This window comes from Cebus imitator, unplaced genomic scaffold (genome assembly GCF_001604975.1).
Source record: "Cebus imitator isolate Cc_AM_T3 unplaced genomic scaffold, Cebus_imitator-1.0 Scaffold42, whole genome shotgun sequence".
Classification (NCBI taxonomy): domain Eukaryota; kingdom Metazoa; phylum Chordata; class Mammalia; order Primates; family Cebidae; genus Cebus; species Cebus imitator.
In genome coordinates, this window is record NW_016107357.1 from 4,855,320 (window position 1) to 4,866,252 (window position 10,933).

At 39.4% G+C, this 10,933-nt stretch overlaps 1 long non-coding RNA gene across 1 annotated transcript; it reads right to left on the bottom strand.

The window, feature by feature from the left end:
• Nucleotides 1–3,351: 3,351 nt before the first annotated feature.
• On the bottom strand, nucleotides 3,352–10,869 carry LOC108302681. The gene is made up of 2 exons (XR_001824455.2): nucleotides 9,149–10,869; nucleotides 3,352–7,408 (listed from the first exon to the last, which is right to left on the bottom strand). It is a non-coding gene; the product is annotated as an uncharacterized LOC108302681 (long non-coding RNA).
• Between the last annotated feature and the right edge of the window lie 64 nt (nucleotides 10,870–10,933).

Sequence of the window (10,933 nt, forward strand, 5' to 3'; positions counted from 1 at the left end):
GGGTCAGTTGGGGGGAAATAGGGGATGGACGGTGGGGGGTGGGAAGCTGGGGAGAGATAGCAAGGGGAGAAATGCCAGATGTAGGTGATGGGGAGGAAGGCAGCAAATCACAGTGACACGTGTGTTCCTATGCAACAATTTTGCATGTTCTTCACATGTACCCCAAAACCTAAAATGCAATTAAAAAAAAAAAAAAGAAAGAAATATTCTCCAGGAGGCCCATTGCCTTATGTCTGGGAAAGGGGTAGATAAAAGCAGGCTTTCCAGATAAGCTCAGCCAATCTGAGGAGGCTGAGACCATTTGCTGCAATGCCTCTCGTATTTGTTGTTTGCTTGTTTGTGGTTGGTTGGTCTGTGTTTCCTGATGTCTGATGATTAGAAAATATTACAACTTCTCAGGCTCCCAGGATGGGTGCAGTTGAGGGCCCTAAGATAAAATTTTAGGCCAAGTCTTCATTCTTAAACCTTTCAATTTCATCAATCCCCTAAGGGATGAGGATTCAAAGGTTCTGGACTGGGAGGGCCTGTCTCCTAATTGATTTAGGACATTCCGTTGTGTTTATGGTTACAAAATGTCTTACAGGTTTGTCCTGAACTGATCTATAGCTCTGTGACTAATATCCTCAAGATGGGGAAGTGGCTTGGTGTGTTCTTGCAGTTGTATATCTTGTTTCCATGGAGCCCATTTTTACTCACTCTAAGTCTGCCTGGCTTTGCAAGACTTCTTGGGTGGGAGCAGGGCCCATTGTCTCCTAAGCAGATCCACTGGAATCAGTTTTTTGTGGAGACTGGGTCCAGTAGAGGTCAACTGCCCCAGGTGAAAAATGAAGTTGCTCTTTTTCCAGGTATTTGGGGGGCTTGCTGGCCAGGCAGGTGGCTGTCAGGGTTTGAAGGCACTAAGACCTGGGAAGCAGACACTCAGACCACTACAGCCCAGCTCTTGAGACAGGTCCAGGCTCTCCATCTCTGACAAGCCATTTGGACTGTCTTTTTTGAGTTCTTTATATTTTCCTAATTCATGGGCTTCAGGTAATCATAACTACCCATGTGACATTCTCTTTCAGCTGCATAGTACCATGGGGTGATGGACAGTACACTACCCTGGAGACACTATTTCACAGCTATTATTTTTACATTCATGTAGCCCCATCTGAAGTTGACTCAAGTGGACTAGTATAGGCGGCAGAGAAGCACACAGATCGTGGCATGTCTAGGAGTACTAAGGCTACCCAGATGACCAAGAAAGACAGTTTTGATAAGGTGATAGGCTGCATTTCACCAATCCTGAGTAGAAAACATGTGCCATATTGTTATCCCACAAAGTAACTCAAGTTCTATGGTTGTCAGGAGCTTCTAATGTCCCCATATTGAGAACCACATCATGTATTACACCACCAGCTATCACTTGACACATGGGAGAGAGTTTCAGAAGAAGAATGTCACATTGGCTTGACTTCTTTATCCCTAAGTAATTCTCCTCTTGTGCCTGGAAGTGACATAAGTGCCATTTGCAGATTACCTTTTTTTTGATTAGTTTCTTTGACAAAGTTAAATGCCCAGACTAGACTATTATAAGTATAGCAGTGAATAGGCAGATGTGCTTCCTGCCTAATGAAACCTACTTCTTCGTGAGAGACACAGACATTACATAAGCAATCAGAGAATTAAGACATAATTAAAATTGTGATAAGTGTGAAAAAGAAAACATACAGGATGCTGTATACAGTGGTTGTTGGTAAATGAGCTTTCAAAAAATATCCTGATTTATAGCATCTGCCAATTTCTGCAGTGTAAATATATCCACAGTTAATTTCAAGCTTCAGGCAGTGGCAGTTGCCAGCTCACACAGTTCCAGAACATTCAACAATCAGCTCTGGTTAGCCAGCGTGAGTCAACTTCAGCAGACCACTGCATCATGTCAGATATTATAGAGAGGGACTAAACTGAGCTATGCGGGGGTCAGAGCTTTTCTGATGAAGTGAAATTTAAACTGAGCCTTAAGGGATCATCAGTAATTTGCTAGGGAAGGAATGAGCGAAAGACTTTTCATGCATAAGGAATAGCTTGTACAAAGACTATGAGGTAAGGAGGAACATGGTGTTTTACGTAATGGGAGAAGATCAATGTGGGGGAGCTCAGTGTGCCTTCAAACCAGATGAAATAGATGCTATTATAATTATCTTCATTTTTAAGGAAACTGAGCTGCAGACAGGTTAAATAACCAACTAACCAGCTCAAAGTCACACAACTGCAAAGTGGTAGGGTGTGGATCTGAATCTCAGCAATCTTTCTCTAGAGTTTGCCATGCTATCACTTTGTGCTGTCTTTCAGCTGAGAATGAAAATGGTAGGCAAAGGCCTAAACCATGCAGAAGCCAGTAAAGTGACTTTCTTCTACAAGCAATATCAAATTCATTTCTCAAGGCATCTCTCTAGGCTGGCAAATCTTACTTAATCCATTTGGTTAGGAGACCATAGGAAAATCTGATGAAAGTTGTGGACACCCTCATGGTAATGAATGAGTCCAAACACATACACAAATTTACGTACGTTTTTTGATGGTTCACAGATACCCTAGTCCATTTATTATTTCCTTAGTAGTCCAAATATTGCAGAAAAGAAACCTCTGTGGGCTGTATTTCTCCCTCGTGCTTGCCTCCTGCCTCCTAATCTCTATGTTAGACACTTTTGTGGATTCAGTTCTTGCTCTCTGCCTGCCATCTTCCGAGAAATTTGTAACCTTCTCTTGCTATTCCAGGAACAGAGGACTTCGTCTTTTACCAGAGCCCTGGGCTCATGTCATTTAAAATACCTCTAGCAAGAATATTGGGCTATGGTCAGGAAATGTTGATTTTTATCTCATCCTGCTATCTGACAACTTTCTCCCCTATTTCCCTTATAACATGGAAATTTGTTAGCACCTATATTTAGTGTTTTCCTTGAAGACCAATATCCTGGCACTTCCTATGTGAAAATATGCCATAAAAATTCAAATGTATGTCAATAATTCCATTTACAATAAGGCTACTTTTCACTGAATTATATTTGAGAGTAAAATTGTATTAGAGTATTGAATTATATTCCAGAGTAAAATTCTAGTATAATTATGCTTCACTCTGACTTCTTCATAATTGTTTCTGAATTTATAGGCAGTATTTAGAAAAGTGTTCTGAGACCTTTGGAAAAAAATGCCATATAAATGCAGAGCATTACAACTATAATAATAATTATTTTGCTGCTCTTCCACCATCAATCCTGACACTATTTTTCCCCCTATTTCTAATCAGCTATTTTCTTCCTCCCATTCAAAATAAGGAGAGACAGCTTTAAATTAGCTAAAGATTAAAAAAAAAAAAAAAAAAAAAAAAAAAAGATCCTTGAGGCACCGTCTGCTGTGACAGCCTTATCCTCGTAAGGAGATAAAGCTCTACCTCAGAAGAGAGCTTTTTGATACTATCCCACACACCAGCTTATGAGAGCTGATTGTTAAATATTCTGGAGTTTTATAAGCCAACAAGTATTTTAGATGTCAAAAGCCAATGGAATAAAAATGCTCTGATCACTCAGTAACAAAATACGGATCAATACTACAAGCAAGACACTGACCTAGGTGTTATAGGGAAGACCAAGTACCTCTTTAACCTATAGTCTAAATAGATACATGGAAGGCTGTGGGCTCCTCAAGGGTAGAGTCTTCTCAATAAACACTTGCCATAGTTTGGGCAAGAATATAAAGTGAAAGATATAAATGAAACACATGTTTGTTGAATGAACAAATAAATAGATAAATGCTAAGGTCCAGTGCTGCCTGGCATTGAGAAGATCACTTTTAAGAGAATCCCAGACACTCATGTCCAGATTAGCAGAAAGGAACTGTCTTTCTGATGACTTTCTTGGAATTGACATACATAAGGAGCAAGTACTAATGAATAAATACTTGCGTTCTATTCTTTTCTTTGGGCCTTTTTCTCTACCTCTCTAACTTCTCTTGCTCACTTGGTAGAGTATAATCTATTTGAAATACTGCTCAGTGGAGCCCCCAGTGGTTTCGTAGAACTGTGAAATTTGATATTATTTTCTTAAAAAACTCTCCTCTGAGGGTAGTAACATTTGCCAGTCTCCTAGTTTTGGCTTTGTTGTGCAAAGTGAACTATCATGGATTAAAGATGGGGCCACAAGTCCTTTGCTACTCTATGCACTGAGAAGTGAAGTCTAATTTCCCAGCCCTTAGATCTGGGCTTGCATTACTGATTCACTTAATAAATGGAATTTGGCAGAAGTGATCCAGTACTTCAGATTTTAAGTGATTTAGAATACTTACAACTTTTATCCATGCCTTCTGGAATACTTGTTCTTAGAAACTAGCTGCCATGTTTTCAGGAAGCCCAAGCATCCCCATGGAGAGGTCCATGTGGAGAGGAGCCAAGGTATCCAGTGGATAACCCTGGATGAGTTCCAAGTCAACTGTAAGAAGCACTTACCAGTCATTTGAGAGAGCTATCTTGGCAGTAGGTTCTCCAGCCCCAGCCAAGCCTTCCCAGATGATATGTCTTATCTTCATGAGTTTATCAGAGATGAGCTGTCCTTATTGAACCTGCCTAAAACAGATTAGTGAGCAAAACAATTGTTATTGTTTTAACTCCCGAAGTTTTGTAATAGTTTATTATGCAGCAATAAGCAATATGCCAAAATAGTCAACAAAAGGAACCCTTAAAGAATTATGAAGATTAGAGCCACCAACAGGAATTGAAACAAAACGCAAGGATGGTGATTCCTACCAAATTCCTGATTTACTTTCCCAATTTATCCTATGCAGAACACAGATGAATTTTGAAGAATGACAGTGAAGTTTTAATATCTCAATCAGATGTTGGCTCCAACTGCAGCTGTTGTTCCAAATGTAGTTTCATTGACGGAACAAACCGATATGGCTAGTAGCACCTGGTCAGGAGCCATTGAGCTGCCAAATACTTATTTCTCTATACCTGTTAATGAAGTCCAGAAATTAGCAAATTGTAGCTCATGGGCCAAATTCAGACTACTGGATTTTTATAAATAAAGTTTTATTAGAACACAGTTACATCCGTTTACGCATATATTATGTTTGGCTGTTTTTGTGCTACAACAGCAGATTTCAGTAATTATGGCAGATAGTATGTCCTCCAAATTCTAAAATATTCATTTTCTAGCTCTTTACAGAGAATGTTTGCTAATCTCTGGTAAATATCATCAGAAGCAATTTGCTTCCAGCCAACAGGGTTAGTAATATACCTCCACTGTCCTACTTCAGGGCTATTTCAACTTTACAGCCCTGTGTTATAATCTAGTCCATAGGGTCCATAATTGTCTATCCATTCCACCAGATACCATGCAGATACATTGTATTAATGATATTATATCATGCTTACTGTACCTGGTAAACAGGATGAAATAACTAGTTTTAGATATGTTAAGAGACTTGCATACCAAAGAGTGATAAATAAATTCCACAAAATTCAGTAGTTTATATCCACTGAATATGTTATTGAAATCTGTAGTGATTTACTTGTTTTGAGCATGCCAAGATGCTCCATTCGTGAACATGATGACAAGTTGCTATATCTGACCTCTCTTACCAGTAAGAAAGAGGGACAATATCTAATGGGCCTTCGTGGATTTAAAGCGAATATATATCTCATCAGGCATGCTACTACAATCCATTTACCAAGTAAGATGTAAGGTCATTAGTTTTGTGTGGGGTCTAGAATAAGAAAAGCCTCTACAGCAGTTCAAGGCTGCCATGCATACTACTCTTACATCTAGATCCAGTAGATTCCATGGCACTAAAAATGTCTCTATTGGGCAGGAATCCTGCATGAAGCCACTAACCTGATAGGGTGAATCATAGAGCAGACATTTAGAATTCTGGAGCAAAACTATAACAACTTCTTCAGAAAAATTATTCTTTTAATTCAGAAATTCTTCTTTTTTCTTCAAAATTCTTCTTTAGAATACCAGTTTGAAACTGAAAGCTTGATCATAGGCCATCAAGTTATAATGCAACCTGAACTGCCCATGATGAACTAAGTGTTGTGGATCCATCCAGCCTCTAAGTTAGGCATGAAGTATAGCATTCCATGATCAAATGTAAGTAGGGTTTTTGAGATCAAGCACAAGTACATTGAATAAGCAAGTGACCCAGTTATCCATGGTGTCTATTTGTGCTACAATAGCTTCAGAATCTTACACCCATGGCCTCATGGGAAGCACTCAGTGACCAGTGGACTGAAAAATATTTGGCCTTGTTTACAGAAATTTTTGCATGATATTCTGATATCATCCAAAACTGAATGACTACATCGTTGTGGCCCTACAATGGTGGTGTGAGGAAGAATAATTTTCCCAGTAGGGAGAACTTCCAGCAGTGTACCTAATTGTTCATTTTGCTTCAAAGGAGAGAGAGCCAGGGGTACAAATCTACATTGCTTCATGAGCAGTAGCTAATAGTTTAGATGGATACTAAGGGACTTAGAAGAAACATGTCTGGAAAATTAGTGACAGGAAAATCTGGGGAAGAAGGAAATGGATAGATCTTCCTAAATGGACCCATGTGAATGCTCATCAAAGTTAAACCTCAGCATGTATGGATCTTAATAATGGGCAAGAAGACACATTCTACAGACCTCTATCAGATTTTTCTCTTCAGTTTCTTCTGTCCTTGACCAATAGGCGCATGAACAAAATAGCCGTGGTGGTAGACATGGAGGATATGCGTGAGTTCAGCAACATGAACTTCTGCTCACAAGGCATGAAAGGGCAGTATTTTGTTCTTGCTCCATAAAAAACTTACTCTTCATAGGGATTTGTCTTCCCTATCTGTAATACCTTTGCCAAAATCAGCATCTGTGGACGTACAGAATTCTTATATCTTATTTCCCATCATGGTATTCCATAATGCTTTGCTTTTGACCAAGGAACTTACTTTGCAGCATATAAAGAATAGCAGACTCATGATCGTGGAATTCATTAGTCTTAACTTGTTATCCATCACTGTAAAGCAGTAGAAAGGTGGAATTCTTCTTTTAACAATTTATTTACTGTGCTAGACGGATGAAAACACTTTGCAAGGCTAGGATAATGTCCTGAAAGATGCAGTAAATTCTCTAAATGATCCATCAACGCATATTGCTGTTTCTCCCTTATCCAGATTTCATAGATTCAGGAATCCAGGGGTGAAGATGGAACGGACTCCTCTCACTGTTACCCATAGTGATCAACAGCAAAATTTATTCTTTCTATTCTCAACTTTAGACTCTGTTGGTCTAGAAGTTCTGGTTTCCAAGGGAGAGATGCTTCTAATAGGAGATACAGCTATGATTCCATCAAGACAGAAGTTGATACTCCCTGCAGGCGGCTTTGGGATCCTCGTGCTAAAGAATCAATAAGAAAAGTAAGATATTAATGTATGGGCTGGGATGACTGTGACTATCAAAGGGAAATTGGATTACTACTAGCCTGTAGGAGTAAGAAAAAGTGTGCCTGGAACTCAAGGTCATATCTTATACCTTCAAGTTTTGTAATTACTTTTGTTACTGTAACAAGCAAAGTAGGCGGAAAATAACCCAATTAGGGCTCAACTGCAAAAGACTGAATCCCTCAAAAATGAAAATTGAGATCACCCCAATAGGCAAGAAACCATGACTAGGCAATGTGCTTGCTGAGGACACAAGTATATGGAATGAGTAGTGAAAGAAGGAAGTTATAAATACCAGCTATGACTACAAGATCAGTTATAGAAATTAGGAAGGAAAAGATTATAAATATTTATTTCTTAATAGAAATATATTTCGTTATATATTAACCAATTCTTTTTTTCTCTCCCATCCACCATCTAATATAAAATGGGGTAACGATAGTTAGTTTTTGTATTAGTTCCCTAGGGCTGCTATAACAAAGTAGCACAAATTGGGTGGCTTAAAACAACGGAAATTAATTTTACTGCAGTCTGTATGCTAAAAGTCCAAAATCAAGGCGATGGCAGAGTCAATTCCTTTTTAGAGGCCCTGAGGGAGAATCTGCTCAATGACTCTCTTGTAGCCTCTGATGGTTGCTGGTAATCTTTGATGTTTCTTTGTCCAATCTCTGCCTGCATTGTTACTTGACATTCTTTGTGTCTGTCTTCAAATTCCCCTCCTCTCATAAGTACACCAGTCACTGAATTAGAGCCCACCATAATCCAATATGACTTCTTCTTGATTATATCCGCAAAGAACCTATTTCCAAATAAGATCATATTTACAAGGTCCAGGGTTTAGCACTTCAACATGGCTTTTTGACAGACACAATTCAACCCATAACATCCTTATATCTCAATACATTTAAAGTACATGACATCGAAGGGAAAGTGGATCTCAGCTAAAAAAGGACGGCACATCGTCCCCAAAATGGACAAAGTAACCTATGAGGCTATGTCTCCTCTTTTTTTTTTTTTTTTTTTTTTTTTTTTGACTCTATCAACCAGGGTGGCGTGTAGTGGTGCAATCTTGGCTCACTGCAGTCTCTGCCTCCTGGGTTCAAGTGATTAGAGTAGCTGGAATTACAGGTATGTAATTCCTCTATTATGCAGGAATCTGCATGAAGCCACTAACCTGATAGGGGAATCATAGAGCATGCACCACTATGCCCAGCTAATTTTTGTGTTTTTGGTAGAGAGTGGTTCATCATGTTGGCCAGGCTGGTCTTGAACGTCTGACCTCAAGTGATCCACCCACCTCAGCCTCCCAAAGTGCTGGGATTACAGGCATGACCACTGCGCCTGGCCGTCTTTTGTTTTCAGTGTTTTTTCATCTGTAGAACTGATAGTTGCATCCTATTTGGTAGAAGCATCATTTTGCTAATGTCTTCATTTGGAAGTTACCTTTAGTTAAGAGAAGTGGACATGGATGCCAAGTTGGCAAGGGATGGATTATGATAGTTTTCTACCGTATCAACTTAGCTAAATCGGGAAATGTATTTTCCAGAATTTCCTCTCCTGATTCACACTGAGTTAAGGTTCGCCTTAAGGGAAATTTGCACGAGGTTGGAAAAGCAGAATTGAAGAAGCAGGCATTTGAAGGGGGCACCAAACTCTATGATTGCAAGCACATCTTTTCCCTGATGTGGTGACTCACCTGCACTTAGTGAAGCAGCTGTGATTGAAGTTCCCAAAGCTCTGTCTTCAGTTTTGCCAAGTCCTATGCTAGGTAGGTCTTCAGCTCTATGGCAGAGAGCACTCGATCCCTCTGGAAGCCATCCACATTGAGGTTGGTAAAAGGCTGATACGGGTTCCAGTTTTTCCTCCTAATTCCATTTCTTTTTCGTTCTCCTCTAGTTCATATCCAGCTTTTGTTACTGATGGCCGTGCTGACCCAGAGAATTCAGCCTGTTATCAGACAGATGCAACACACTCCCATTGACTTCTTCATCACATCCCACACTTGTATGAGGTCTAATCCCTGGAATAAACCCCTCATTCTATATCACTGTGTCTCCTTCTTATTAAACCCTGATACATGCACCTTGTACCAAACACTGAAAAGGTGTCATGAAGGAAGAAATCAGAAACCACAGGAAGCACTGCTGTTCATATTCCACCACCTCAAAAAGGCAGGAAGTCTTCTATAGATAGGTGTAATTTGGAGCACTTCTGAATTATGGCCCATCTTTCTGGGTGCCAGTGCTAAATAGTAATTTTCTACCTCACTCCATCTGACCCCCACCCATATGCAACAACTATCTCCAATCAGAGCTTGAAACCAAACAGTAATCTATATTTCCTGAGATTACATGTTTCATGTTTGGGGAAAAAAAGCATAAATAAAATATATTGTGGCCTATTTACAAGAGCCTGTTCCCAAACAAAGTGAAGGCCGTCACTGATTGACCTCTATTTAATTTGGCTCATTGGACTTCTTATTATGGGAATATCTAGTTGAGCAATTTATTAGCATTCTATCTGAGTCTGCCTCTGGAGTGTAATTCAGGTCCTAGTTCTGTACCCTGACATAATTTTTTTATTCTTTTCCTTTTAGCCTCCCATTTTCTCCTGTTTCTCATATTTCATTACAAAAGGACATCTTTCCCCTTTACTGCCAGCATGTGATTGTGGGGTTCTGTACATTTCTTGTTGCATATTTCCCTGTGTACATGTTTTCCATTTGTCAACTTCTCTGCCCTACCTCCCATGTTGCCTTTCCTTGTCTGGAAGAAACTGGCACAAACTCTTTCAAGAAATGAAAACCCCCTATCCTGTTTAACATGCATTGATTGGAAAAGCATTAACTATTGAAATAAATGTAATATATATATAGAAAGCTGAAGCTGCTATTTTGTTCAGCTCAAGATAACAATGCTTGCTATGTTTTTAAAATTAATTACAGATTCATTCTACTAAGTAATTAGATTCACTAAGTGTAAAACAACACTTGCTGGAGTCTGAGAATGGTTCATGCATTGGCCAGGGACTCGGCTTTCTTGGGAAGACACGATTATCTCCTAGGGCAGCCCTAAAGCTCTCAGACAGCTAGTGAGGCCCAGCAACCTGTGGAGTCTGGTTTCTAGAGCTATGGCTTGGTTAATCTGTATTATTTTCATAAAGTGGTTACATTCCTTATGACGAAATAGAGGCTAAGTGATTCAGAGATTAGTAGAAAAGACCTGAGTCCCTCTCAGGATCCTTGGTATTCTGATTGGCAGGATTACTATTTGCCCCAGGATAGGCTTTCTCTCAAAATTATAAACTTCCAAAAACATAAATCATTTCCATATGGATAAAGATGAGAAACTGTATTAATTTTTCTCCTTGTTTTGTTAGAAAGAAAGAAAAAAGAAAGAGAGAAAAAAGGAAGGAAAGAAGGGGAGGAAGCAAAGGAAGGAAGGGACAGAGGGAGGAAGGGAGGGAGGGAGGGAGGAAGGAA